The sequence below is a fragment of the Rhineura floridana genome, chromosome 16 (genome assembly GCF_030035675.1).
Source record: "Rhineura floridana isolate rRhiFlo1 chromosome 16, rRhiFlo1.hap2, whole genome shotgun sequence".
NCBI classification, from domain to species: Eukaryota; Metazoa; Chordata; class Lepidosauria; order Squamata; family Rhineuridae; genus Rhineura; species Rhineura floridana.
This window is the reverse complement of record NC_084495.1, coordinates 21758225-21769346: the sequence shown is the minus strand read 5'-3', so window position 1 is coordinate 21769346 and position 11122 is coordinate 21758225. Positions and strand designations below refer to the sequence as shown.

At 42.2% G+C, this 11122-nt stretch overlaps 1 pseudogene; it reads left to right on the top strand.

Moving 5' to 3' along the window:
• Positions 1–8334: 8334 nt before the first annotated feature.
• LOC133371574 (5S ribosomal RNA) lies at positions 8335–8452 on the top strand (annotated as a pseudogene).
• Positions 8453–11122: the final 2670 nt, after the last annotated feature.

Below are 11122 nucleotides of genomic sequence, written 5' to 3'. Positions count from 1 at the left end.
TACAGTGACTGACAGCAGCTGTCCAGTGGTTCAGGCAGGGACTTTCTCCAGCCTTACCTGGAGATGCTTTGGGATTGTACCTGGGATCTTCTGCATGCAAGGCCAGTGCTCTACTGCCGAGCTGTGGCCCTTTGAGCTGAACCACCCCAGTCACTCTCATTATGGCTATTGCAATATTGCAATATTTGAGGAAGGGAAACTGCCAAGGACTCCATCAGAAAAGAGGCCCTCCCCCCCATTTGTTTCTTTGGTAAACAAGAATAGTGTTCTTCTGGGATGCATTTACTGGCGTGGATATAATATCCTGCGCATGTGATCTGAAGGCATGATAGACGTGAGCTTCTCTCGCTGGTGACTTTGTCACCTGCAGAGTCTTTTGCACAGTCCTTTCCTCAATGATAACTAATCCCAAATCCTCTTCACAGCTTTTTATATGAGCTGTGTTGGAGTTCTGTATCACCAGAATGAAAGAAAGCTATCAGAAAACAGAGTCAGCTGTTTATGGGAGAGAAAGGGGCTGGAAACCAAGGCTGCTTCTCCTGTTGCATTTTCTGGTTGGTGTAGCTTTGCATGAGTCTCTTTACTCTCCTATCATTTCCTGATGGGATTAAAATGTCATTTGCTGACATGCAGAGATGATGGTGTTAGAGTTTCCGCAAAGGAAGACTGAGTACTTTGACAGGAAGAACTGCACTTTTCACTGTCAATAGTGGTCTGTTGGAAAAGGGCCATGGCTCAATGGTAGAGCCTCAGCTTTCCCTGAAGAAGGTCCCAGATTCCAATGGAGGCTGGTCCATAAGACCAAATGGGGGCATTGCCCCACCAAGCTCAAGTTAACCCTCAACCAGCCCCCACCTGTCTGCCTTTTTATTTACATTACAACCAGTCCAGGAGGTGACACTTCTTAGTGTCAGTGCTGCCCCATGAAGAAGTCGAGGATGGGGACAAAACTGGAATTAATTGGTTCTTCCTGCCATTGACTCTGGCTCCCTCTATTGTCGGTCTCCCTGCTGTACACCCTACCAGTCCCACTGAGTGACAGCTACCACTATCAAGTCTGATCCCTGGCATGTCCAGGTTGGACTGGGAAGACCCTTGTTTGAAAACTGGAGACATTGCCAGCTAGTGTAGGTGATACTTAGCTAAATGGACCAATGCATTTCACCTGGTATAAGACAGCTTCCTATATTCCCATATTTGTTTAAAAAAATTGGGCAGAGTCTACTGGGATCTCCCTATATCAGGCCTCATTGTAATGAAGAGGTGTCAAATATGGGAATATGAAAGCACTTGTCTCAAGGGTAGAGAGGGGGAAGTAATGTGGTTTGCATTTTAATTCACACTTCCTGAAACAATGACTTGAAACACAGTTATCCTTTAAAATGTGCACTTCTCCAAATTTTATGATGCAGTTCTCCTATAAATAAAAAGTGTGCAAAATGCATATATGAGAGGAAAATGTGCATAAAACGGCATATATTTGTGAACATTACCTAACCATGCATATTACAAAAAATTGCTTGTAAAAATGTTTCATGAGGACAGAGGACAAAAACAGTGCAAACTGATGCAGAAATGCAAGGAACTGAACTTCGAACTGAAAAAAATCAGACTCTGAGGGGAAAAAGCAAAACTGGCAAATTTGTTCACCCCTACTCACCCCTATAGTTTGTTCACCCCTATAGTTTTGAGCTGACCTATAGCATAATGGACTAGGAATGGATCAAATATAACACACATACCCCAATGCCATTTGTCTCCCATAAAAGTTGGAGGGTTCAGAGACTTTTGAAGGGAGGGTGCTAAATCCTCGTAATTTTCTCTAGGGGTGAGGGATTTATCATTAAGATGAGGCAGTAGGTGGTAAATCTCTGTCTCTCCCTTTTCATGTAACAAGCTTTGCCACTACTTCAAGTGATGACCACATTGCAATGAGCAACCCATTCTGTTTTTCAATCTTGTAAAATGCTGCAATAGCATCTAATGCAGGGATGCATCTAAGGCATCTAATGAAAGGATGCAACATATATTGCCCCCAAATCAAGAAATTTTGGACCAACATAGTAAAGGAGAAAAAAACAATAATGGGATGCATTTTGCCAGTGGATCCTTTAATTATGTTATTTGGGTATAAAAAGACTTTGTATTATCAGAAGACATTTACTGATAGCTGCTACAATGACCATCTGTTATAAGTGTGGGGAGGGAACCTGAGAAAACCAACTTTGGAGGAATGGATAATTAACGTATGGGATATTGTAAACATGGTGAAATTGACAAACATATTAAGTGTTAGAGAAGGAAGACAGCCTGACAATCTTGTTGTGGAAAAATGGAGAGTTTTTTAATTATTTATTGATGAAATAAGGCACAAGACAATGTAAATCCACAATTACGGAGAGTATTGTAAGCCTACAAGCAGTAATTTATTAATTGTTTGTATGCCTGGCTTTTTCTTTGGTCAAATCCACACCATATGTTTAAAGCACTATTATACCACTAACCGTTATGGAGAATCCTGGGAACTACAGTTTGTTAAGGGTGCTGGGAACTGTAGCTCGGTGAGGTCAACACTCTTAACAAACGACAGTTCCCAGGATTTTCCCTGACTGTTAATGTGGTATAATAGTGTTGTAAATGTATGGGATGGATGTGACCTTTCCTCCTCCCTCTTTCTTTTTGCATTTCATAGTGATGATTACAATTATATATACGAAGAAACAACAACAAAATGTCCCAATGGGAACAATGCTATGTCATGATATCATGTCATTCCCAGAGCACTGCAGGGGAATCTTGATGGCTCCTCTTACTGGTCAATTGAGGAAGCCACCTCTTCCTCTTCCCCTAGGATGCCTCCTGTAATGATGCCACTCTTGACACAGTGTCATTGTCATGACCCCTACAACCAGCAGTGATCTGCATACAGAGTCAGAGGCTCCACAGGCAGCAGATGGGGAGCTGGGTCAGGGCTCAGAGCTGATAACTGAAGATAGTGAGACCATTGAACCTGAAGCTGTTGGACAGGAACTCTGAGAGGAACCTTCCAGACTACTTAGGCCTTTAGGGTCAGTGCCTGGACCCTCATGGGCACCTTGCCCTGAGCCTGAAGAACCAGATGCCTCCCACTGCACATCACCAGTCCAGCAATACAGGGAGTGCACCAGGAGGGAGGCTATGGGACTGAGGAGTGCCTGTCTTCAGGCCAGGGCAGTGGTCCCTTAAGCCTCTCAAGGGGGTGGAGCCTGGAGGAGGTAGTCTAGAGACAGAGGTTTACTTTTGCCAGAGCTGCTTGCTCACTTGGAGCTGTCCGTGGTCCAGCAACCTTCAACCATTGTTTTCAGTGGGTCTGCTTGGAGTAGAACTTAGTTGAATACCACCTTTTCTTATCTAATATTTCTGCGGGCAAGTCCCAGTGCACAATAGCGATGACCTTGCAGAGCAAGAACATGACCCTGGAACCAATGCCTTTGCAATTACTTGATGTGCATCTCTCAAGCTCAATTGTTGTCTCCTGCTTCCTCTTCCTTTGAACAAGTGTTTTCTCCATTCCCAACAGTGCTGAGCCAGGTTTCTCTTTGAGAGACAGAACTTCCTGTGTTTCCACAAAGCTGCCATGGCTCTTGAAAAATTAATTTGCAGCAAGCTTAGTGTTTATTCCCAGCAACGACGACCCTCCCTGACACTCCTCTTCCTTTTTGTTTCATGTTTATAGAAACTTGCAAAGTTAATAGAGAGGCAAGCTAAAATTAACAGCGAGCAAGTATCTTGTGATGCAGCCTCAGATGAATAAATTACATAAGTCATACTGAACTGGAACAGCAAAGAGGTGGCACAGTTCACAACTGAAGGGGTAGGCCATGGCTTCATCCTTCAGCTGGAACATGGAGGGAGAGAAAGAATAATGGGTACTGAACACAGGATCTTACGGATATCTGGTAAATTTAGTACACACATCTGATGGGCTACACTATAGCAACTTGCTATCCTGGTGGGCTACACTACTGAAACTTTCTGGGGTTGGGACCTGCAGGGAAATAGTATTGAACACTGGATTCTCTTCCAATCCAGGTCTGGGGTGAGGCAAATCATAACCCTGGGAAGCTCCCAGTGAGCCCTGCTTCCTGAGTGTAGGAATACATTGTCTTAGCAAATGCTTTGAGCCAGGGTAGAGAACCTTGGGCCCTCTAGACGTTGCTGAACTACAACTCCCAGCAGCCCCAGCAAGGATGACCAATGGCCAGGGAGTACAGGAGTTGTAGTTTAGCAACCTATGGAGAGCTGAAGGTTCCCCCACAACTAGCTTATAGTCATTGTTCTGTCTGCCTTGCTGTGTACTGCTTCCCAGCCAGCAAACCCAAGGCCTCCTTCTGATGTTCTCACAGTGGGTCCTTTGCACTGTTGATGGAAGCTAGGCTTCAAGCATCATGCTGTCACTGCACAACTCTACTTCTCAGTTGTGTAGTGTCATATTCAGAAGTGCAGGGTCCCTTCATGATGGCTATGCCATGCCCCCTCACAGCCACACACCCTCACTTGCTTGCTGTCCATCACCATCTCCCTAGGAACCAATCAGCATGGAACGGGAATGTGTTAGCTACTGAGAATAATCCTCTCAGTGGCTGACTCATCTCATTTCACTCAGATTGGTTCCAACCATCAGGAAAGAACAAGGAAGCATGTTAGAAGACTCTTCTCAGTGGCTAACACACATAGGGACCCGCTGTGACCCTGTTCTCAAAAAAGAAAAGGGTCTACAACCCCCCAAGATCCCAGAATACACCCCTGCTGCTTCTAGTCTACCTATCTTTCAGTTGGACCAACAAAAGAGTAGCACGGAGACCAGCAGCACATTCCACATTCCCCCAGCAGCTAAGAAGAGTCACACATAGACCACATCTCTCATGTTTAATCCCCTTTTAAAGCCATTGCCCATCACCCCCACTTCTTGTGACAGTGAATGTAAGCATAAATGTGAAATGTGTGGATATTATTAAAATAATAATGTCTTTCAAATAGAACCAGGAGCAACCAGAGTCACTCAAGTTCTCTGTCCAGCAAGGTGATAAACTACTATATTACCATTATCTTAGTTCAACATAAGAATTCCATCTTTCTTTCTTTTGACCCTGTAGCAGGGATCCTGGGATTTTAAGAGCTACGAGACAAGGAGGAATGAAACAGGTGATGCTCTGTTTCTGCTAGCCAGCACAAAGATGGAAGGAAGGTGTCACCTGTTGAAATTCTGACTGTCAAAGATATAGGAGCCAGGAGAGATGAGGTGGTAATAACCCTGGTGCTTAATAGCCTCTCCAAACAAGAGGTGGTGGTTTTCTTTAAGTGTTTCTGAACAGGTGATAGAAAAAAATAATATAAAATAGCAACAGCAGTGCTAGAAGTGTTGTTTGATGAAAATTTGCAATGTGACAAGGATCTTTGTGCATTTCTAATCACACTGAGTAAGCACTGTAATAAGGAAGCCTCATTATATCATTAAGCATTGTGTTTTTGTGCATGCTTTTTAAAATAAAAAAATGTATACATGTTTGCTTTGTTTTAAAGTACTCTATAAGCTTTTATAAAAATGAGTTAAAGCTTTCTGGAAAATTAGAATGTGTTCTTCATGAATAACCGGTGTGGGTTTTGTGGGGGTTGGGGCCATTTTCCAAGGATGGAAATCTAAAGCAAAGCCTTGACAAAAAAAAATCAAGTTGAGATGACAAGCGTTGCCTGCACAGGAGGGCATCTAAGTAGAAAAGGTAAGTGGTGCCACGATGGAAGTGTATAGAAGTATGCATGGCATGGAAAAAGCAGAATAGAGAAACGTTTTTCTCCCTCTCTCATGGCAATAGATCTTGGGGACATCCAATGAAGCTGAATATTGTAAGATTCAGCACAGGCAAAAGGAAGCACTTCTTCACACAGCACATAGTTAAACTATGGAATCTGCTCCCACAAGCAACAGTGATTGCCACCAACCTGGATGGCTTTAAAAGAGAATTAGACAAATTAATGAAAGGATAAGATTATATTGGTGGCTACTGATGGCTGTATTCTTTGTTGGAGGTACAGGCTTCTGAATGCCAGTTGCTGGAAATCACAGGTGGAGAGAGTGCTGTTGTGCTCAGGTCGTGCTTGCAGGCTTCTTATGTTCTCATGTCCCCCCCCCCAAATTGTCCTTGCAGTAGCTATGAAATCGCCAGCTTAATTCATGGGATCCAAAGATTACTTCCAATGCAACACAAGAAGCTGCTGTTATGACTACCCATGAATTTCTCTCCATGTATGTTAAGACACACATTCATTCAGCTACTTGTATTCATTTGTGTTGGTTTTATTCTCTCTTCTGTAGGAATTTTTGCCAGTTTGTGGTAACAGCAGTGAAGGCAGCAAAGCTGATTTCAGAGGCTGTTCCTTGAAAACACCATTATATTTTCCCACCTGCCCCAAATCTTGTGTGATTCTGGACCATACCCAGATATGCAGACCTCTATAGTCTGGAGACAGTCTATAGAGACATAATATCTGCATAATACTCTAGAAGGTGTTGCTGTTGTTGTTGTTCAGTAGCACTTTTTGTTGGATGCCCACCATAACACGGTGTACATAACATATACCAGTGATTCAGATCTTGACTTTGGTGCTTTTGAATGGGAAATACATTGCACCACTGCAGATGATCAAACACATATGATGCACAACAGTGGATTTGGATCCAGTCTGTTAAAAAAGCCATAAATTGTTTTAGAAAATATCCCAATGAGATGATTCGGGAAGGTGGAAAGATCTCCAAGTAAATGGTGGATTTGCAATAGGATCTCATGGGGTTCAGTATGGCAGGGATTGACAATCTGGTTTGGCCAGTGGGCACAATTGGAATTCCGAGAAAGTGTCATGGGCACCAGTCACATCCTTTCTGCCATGGGGGGGGGGATAGCTTCACACAAAGCGACTGCTACATTTAAAAGAGAAGGAAACAAATACAGGCCCCAAAATTGTGCAGGTAGGCTTTTAACCAGGACTTCAACCCCCATAAATGGGGAAAAGGTACCTACATCAGCCACCACCCTATTTGTTCACATAGACAAGCTCTTTGTACCTCCCCTTTGTTCAGAACAGGTGGGAGGGTGAGCATACATGCCTAGCATGAAAGGAAATGTGGGCATGTTCAGTATTAGAGAGGATGAACCACTGCAAACAGGAAATGAGCAGGAAAAGCAATGAGTCTCTTGTGCATTGTGGTTTTTGAGGGGAATATTTATTGACACCTTTTACAGGCACCATAGGAGGTACTGGCAGGCACACTGGCAACTCCTGCAGTAAGCAAACTTTCTAGAGAAGACGGCTTTTTTTAAATTTAAAAATGCAATAATCTCCATGGAGAACTACCTTAAACACCTTGCCTGGGGCAATTTCTCATTACTTGTGGAAACAATGCAACCTTTCCCACCTTTAAACAATCAGGTAGCATAAGACCACTCTGCAGTGGGTCTGGTGGTGGTTGTGGTGGTGTCAGGAGGTTAAGAGGCTGTACTCTGAAAATATGTGCTCCATATTTTCCCTGGTGGAATGACAGTGACATAATTCCATGATAGACAAACTGTACCAATGCAATGCATGCCTCCAGTGTGTGGAATTTCCATTCAATATTTCATAGAGCATGGCTGTATCACTATAAGGCCCATTTCCTCCCCTCACCACCCCCAATTGCAGCACACCTGCCTGAGTGGTTTTCACAGTGTAGCAGCAATGATGCACTTACATCAGTGGGGTTTCGTTTAATGGAAGCAGCTTCTGAGTTTGTGCTGTTCAGTCTCAATTCTAAACACTGCCTCTAAATTCATTTTGGCACTGAATATATGCATCCAACAAAGCTGAGAATCACGCCAGTGCTCTCTGTGCATGGAATAACAAACACATAAACATCTGAATTTCTGGCAAACATTTCAGAACTATTTAATTCTTTTGGCCCTCCTCCTTGCACATTATTTTAAGCTAATTAAGTCCAAAGGGAGGAGGGAGAACAGAACTGAAACGGGTTTCTTTTCAAAATTTTGATTTGAAATGCGACTTTGATTTGCCCTTCCAGAATTTGATCATCGCCCTCCCCAAACAAACATACCCTGGAGCAAGGTTTGGATGGGCGGCTCAGCAGCTACATAAATGAAATGAGTGAGGCTTCCAACAAGCTTTTCTAAAGTATCGATTTTCCCAATCTGCATCTGTTTTGGAATTGTTTTTAGATGTTTTCATTCTTGTATTGTTTGTGTGTTTGCTGCTCTGGTCTCCTTTGGGAGGAAGGGAGGGATATAAATATATTTAATTAATAATAATAGCTATGCTATACTACCCTGAACACGCCCGATCTAGTCTGATCTCAGAAGCTAAGCAGGGTCAGGCCTGGTTAGTACTTGGATGGGAGACCACCTGGGAATACTGGGTGCCATAGGCTTAGAGGAAGGTAATGGGAAACCACCTCTGAATCCCTCTTACCATGAAAACCCTATGAATATATCCAAAAGATTCATAGGGTCGCCATAAGTCATAATCGACTTGAAGGCATATAACAACAACAATTATTAATAATAACAGCAATAAGGATGATAACGTTTATAATATTGGATGACTAGTAAGGATGCAGGAGAAATTCATTTCAGTACTTATTTAAACCCAAATATATTGCATTCACACTTTCTGAAATCTGCACTTATCCAAGTTTTGCAATGCTGTTTTCTAACCAAAATTTACAAAAATGCATATATTAGGGTAAAGAGTGCATAAAACATGAACATGTTAGAGAAAATAACATAAAATGCATCGTTAGGAGGAATTCCTTGCAAAAATGTGTATATTGGTCAAAACTGCATACAAAATGTGTGTATTGGGAGAAATTTGCAGTAAATTTCTGGACAATTGTCATGAGGATGTTTTCTTTTAAAAAAACCAATTTGCTGCAGAAATGTGGAGAACTGAAATTAAGACTGGAAAAATGAGAAACTGAGAGAACCAAAATTGATAGATCTTCCCTAATGAGTTGTGGGTACAACATGGTTTGTGTTGACATATTAGAGAAATTGGGTGATGGTAGACGTGAGACAATCTGGGTATGATGAGTATGTGTTTAGAAGGGCTGAGTGTTGCATATTGTGAGTCAATAAAATCTCCCTCCTGCCAAAAAAGGTTTTGCTTTGGGGGAGATTTTATTGTTTTAGTTGGTACTGTAGTCTTTCAGTGTCATTGTTAGTAGGTATATAGGTATACAATATTTGTTTGGTTTGTTTTTATTTGTAAGCCTCTTAGATACTCTTTCAGTATTAAGGAGTGCATAAATGCATGAAATAAATAAATAAAATGGTCTTCAGCGTTCTCTGTCTGCTAGTGCAAGGGTTCTTACCCTAGCTGAAGGATTAGTTTTAATATTGCACCACAGAGGAATTCAGTGAAATAGCTGTGCTAGCAGAAACTCATTGTGCAACAGATTGTACAATCTCTTGCACAGCAAAGTTATCAACAGCCTGCTTATGCATTCTTTTCTGCAACAACATTCTGATGCCACAAAACATTTCGCCAGTAGAACAAGCGTACTGCTAAGTGACTTTAACACTACATTAGACGCAATCCTTTGTTTGCGAGAAACAGTCAAAAGAGTTGGCCCAAAGAGATACAACATTCACCTAAAAAAAAGCTATTTGGCGATTCAAAGCCATTGATACTTTTTTCCAGCAAGAGTAAAAGCTTTTTAACGTTAAAGAACTTCTGACAATGTGTCAATGTGCACAGGTCTCCTGAATACTTTGACTGCATCTGTCAAGAATGCCAGAAAGCCTCAGACCTCATGCTGTTATGCTCAGATCCTTCTTATAGACTTTCCATGGGCATCTGGTTGGCTGCTGTGAGAATAGGATGCTGAACTAGGTGGGCCGTTGGCCTGATCCAGCAGGGCTCTTCTTATGTTCTGTTCATTTGAAGTGTGAGAATAACTTTTAGGGGAAATGGTTCTCAATTTGTAACACATCTGAGCAATACATGCTCCACAGTAACTCAGAGCAGGGCTTTCAGTGTGGCTGCCCCTGTTTCTGTAGAACAGCATCTCTTTTGAGATATAACATGAGCCCACTGTCTGTGATTTCTGGAAACAATTGAAGACATTTTATTTTGAAGACAAGCTTTCCCACCTGGATGAAAAGTTCTCTGCCTTAGTTGTTAATTTTGTATAGTTTTAAAGCCTATCTTCAGTTGTTTTCGGTATTGTTTTTAAAACTATTTTAAACTGTTTTATGATGTGTTTATACATTACCTTGTGACACATGTAAATGGTGATATAATAGCAATTATTTAATAATAATAATAATAATAATAATAATAATAATAATTAATTTGTTTGTCGCCTATCTGGCAATTAGCCACTCTAGGCGACGTACATTAAAATGAGATAAAATACAACAATAACAATGCAGTCATATTAATAACAGTAAATAAAATACTGGACAGTCATCAATACATATAAAAACAATTATATTAACAGCATACGACAGATGACAAGATCAAGGAGATTTACCCCTCCCAAGGACCTCAAAGGCCTGTTGGAATAGCCACGTCTTCAGGGCCTTGCGGAATACCTCTAGAGAATAATAATAATAATAATAATAATAATAATAATAATAATAATAATAACCTGACCCTAGGTAATTGTAAGGTTTGTTGACATCATTATCAGTGGTGCTGTGTGTGCGCATGCATGCTTGTTAAGACCTTTCCTCTCCTTTTAGAGGCAAGCTTCCATTGTTCAGATACCAGCACCATGCCGGAAACAGGGAAGCAACTGTTCGACCAGCAGCAACAACTGGAACACCAGCACAACATCAGAAGGTGTGGAGGAGGGGGGAGAGCACCTCACCGCCGCTTTCCAGCACAGGGCCTTCTGCTCGGCAACAGCCACTGCCATCACATTCTTCTCCTTCTCCTGCTCTAAGCAGGACCCGGGTCCTTGCCGCCGCTTCTTCAACAAAAGCCTGGTGTGGGTCCTCCTGCACGGGGCCTCCTGGCATGGGGGTCTCCCTGCTCAACAACAGCCTGGCGCCTCCTACCCAACAACAGCCTGGTGCGGGGCCTCCCGGCACAG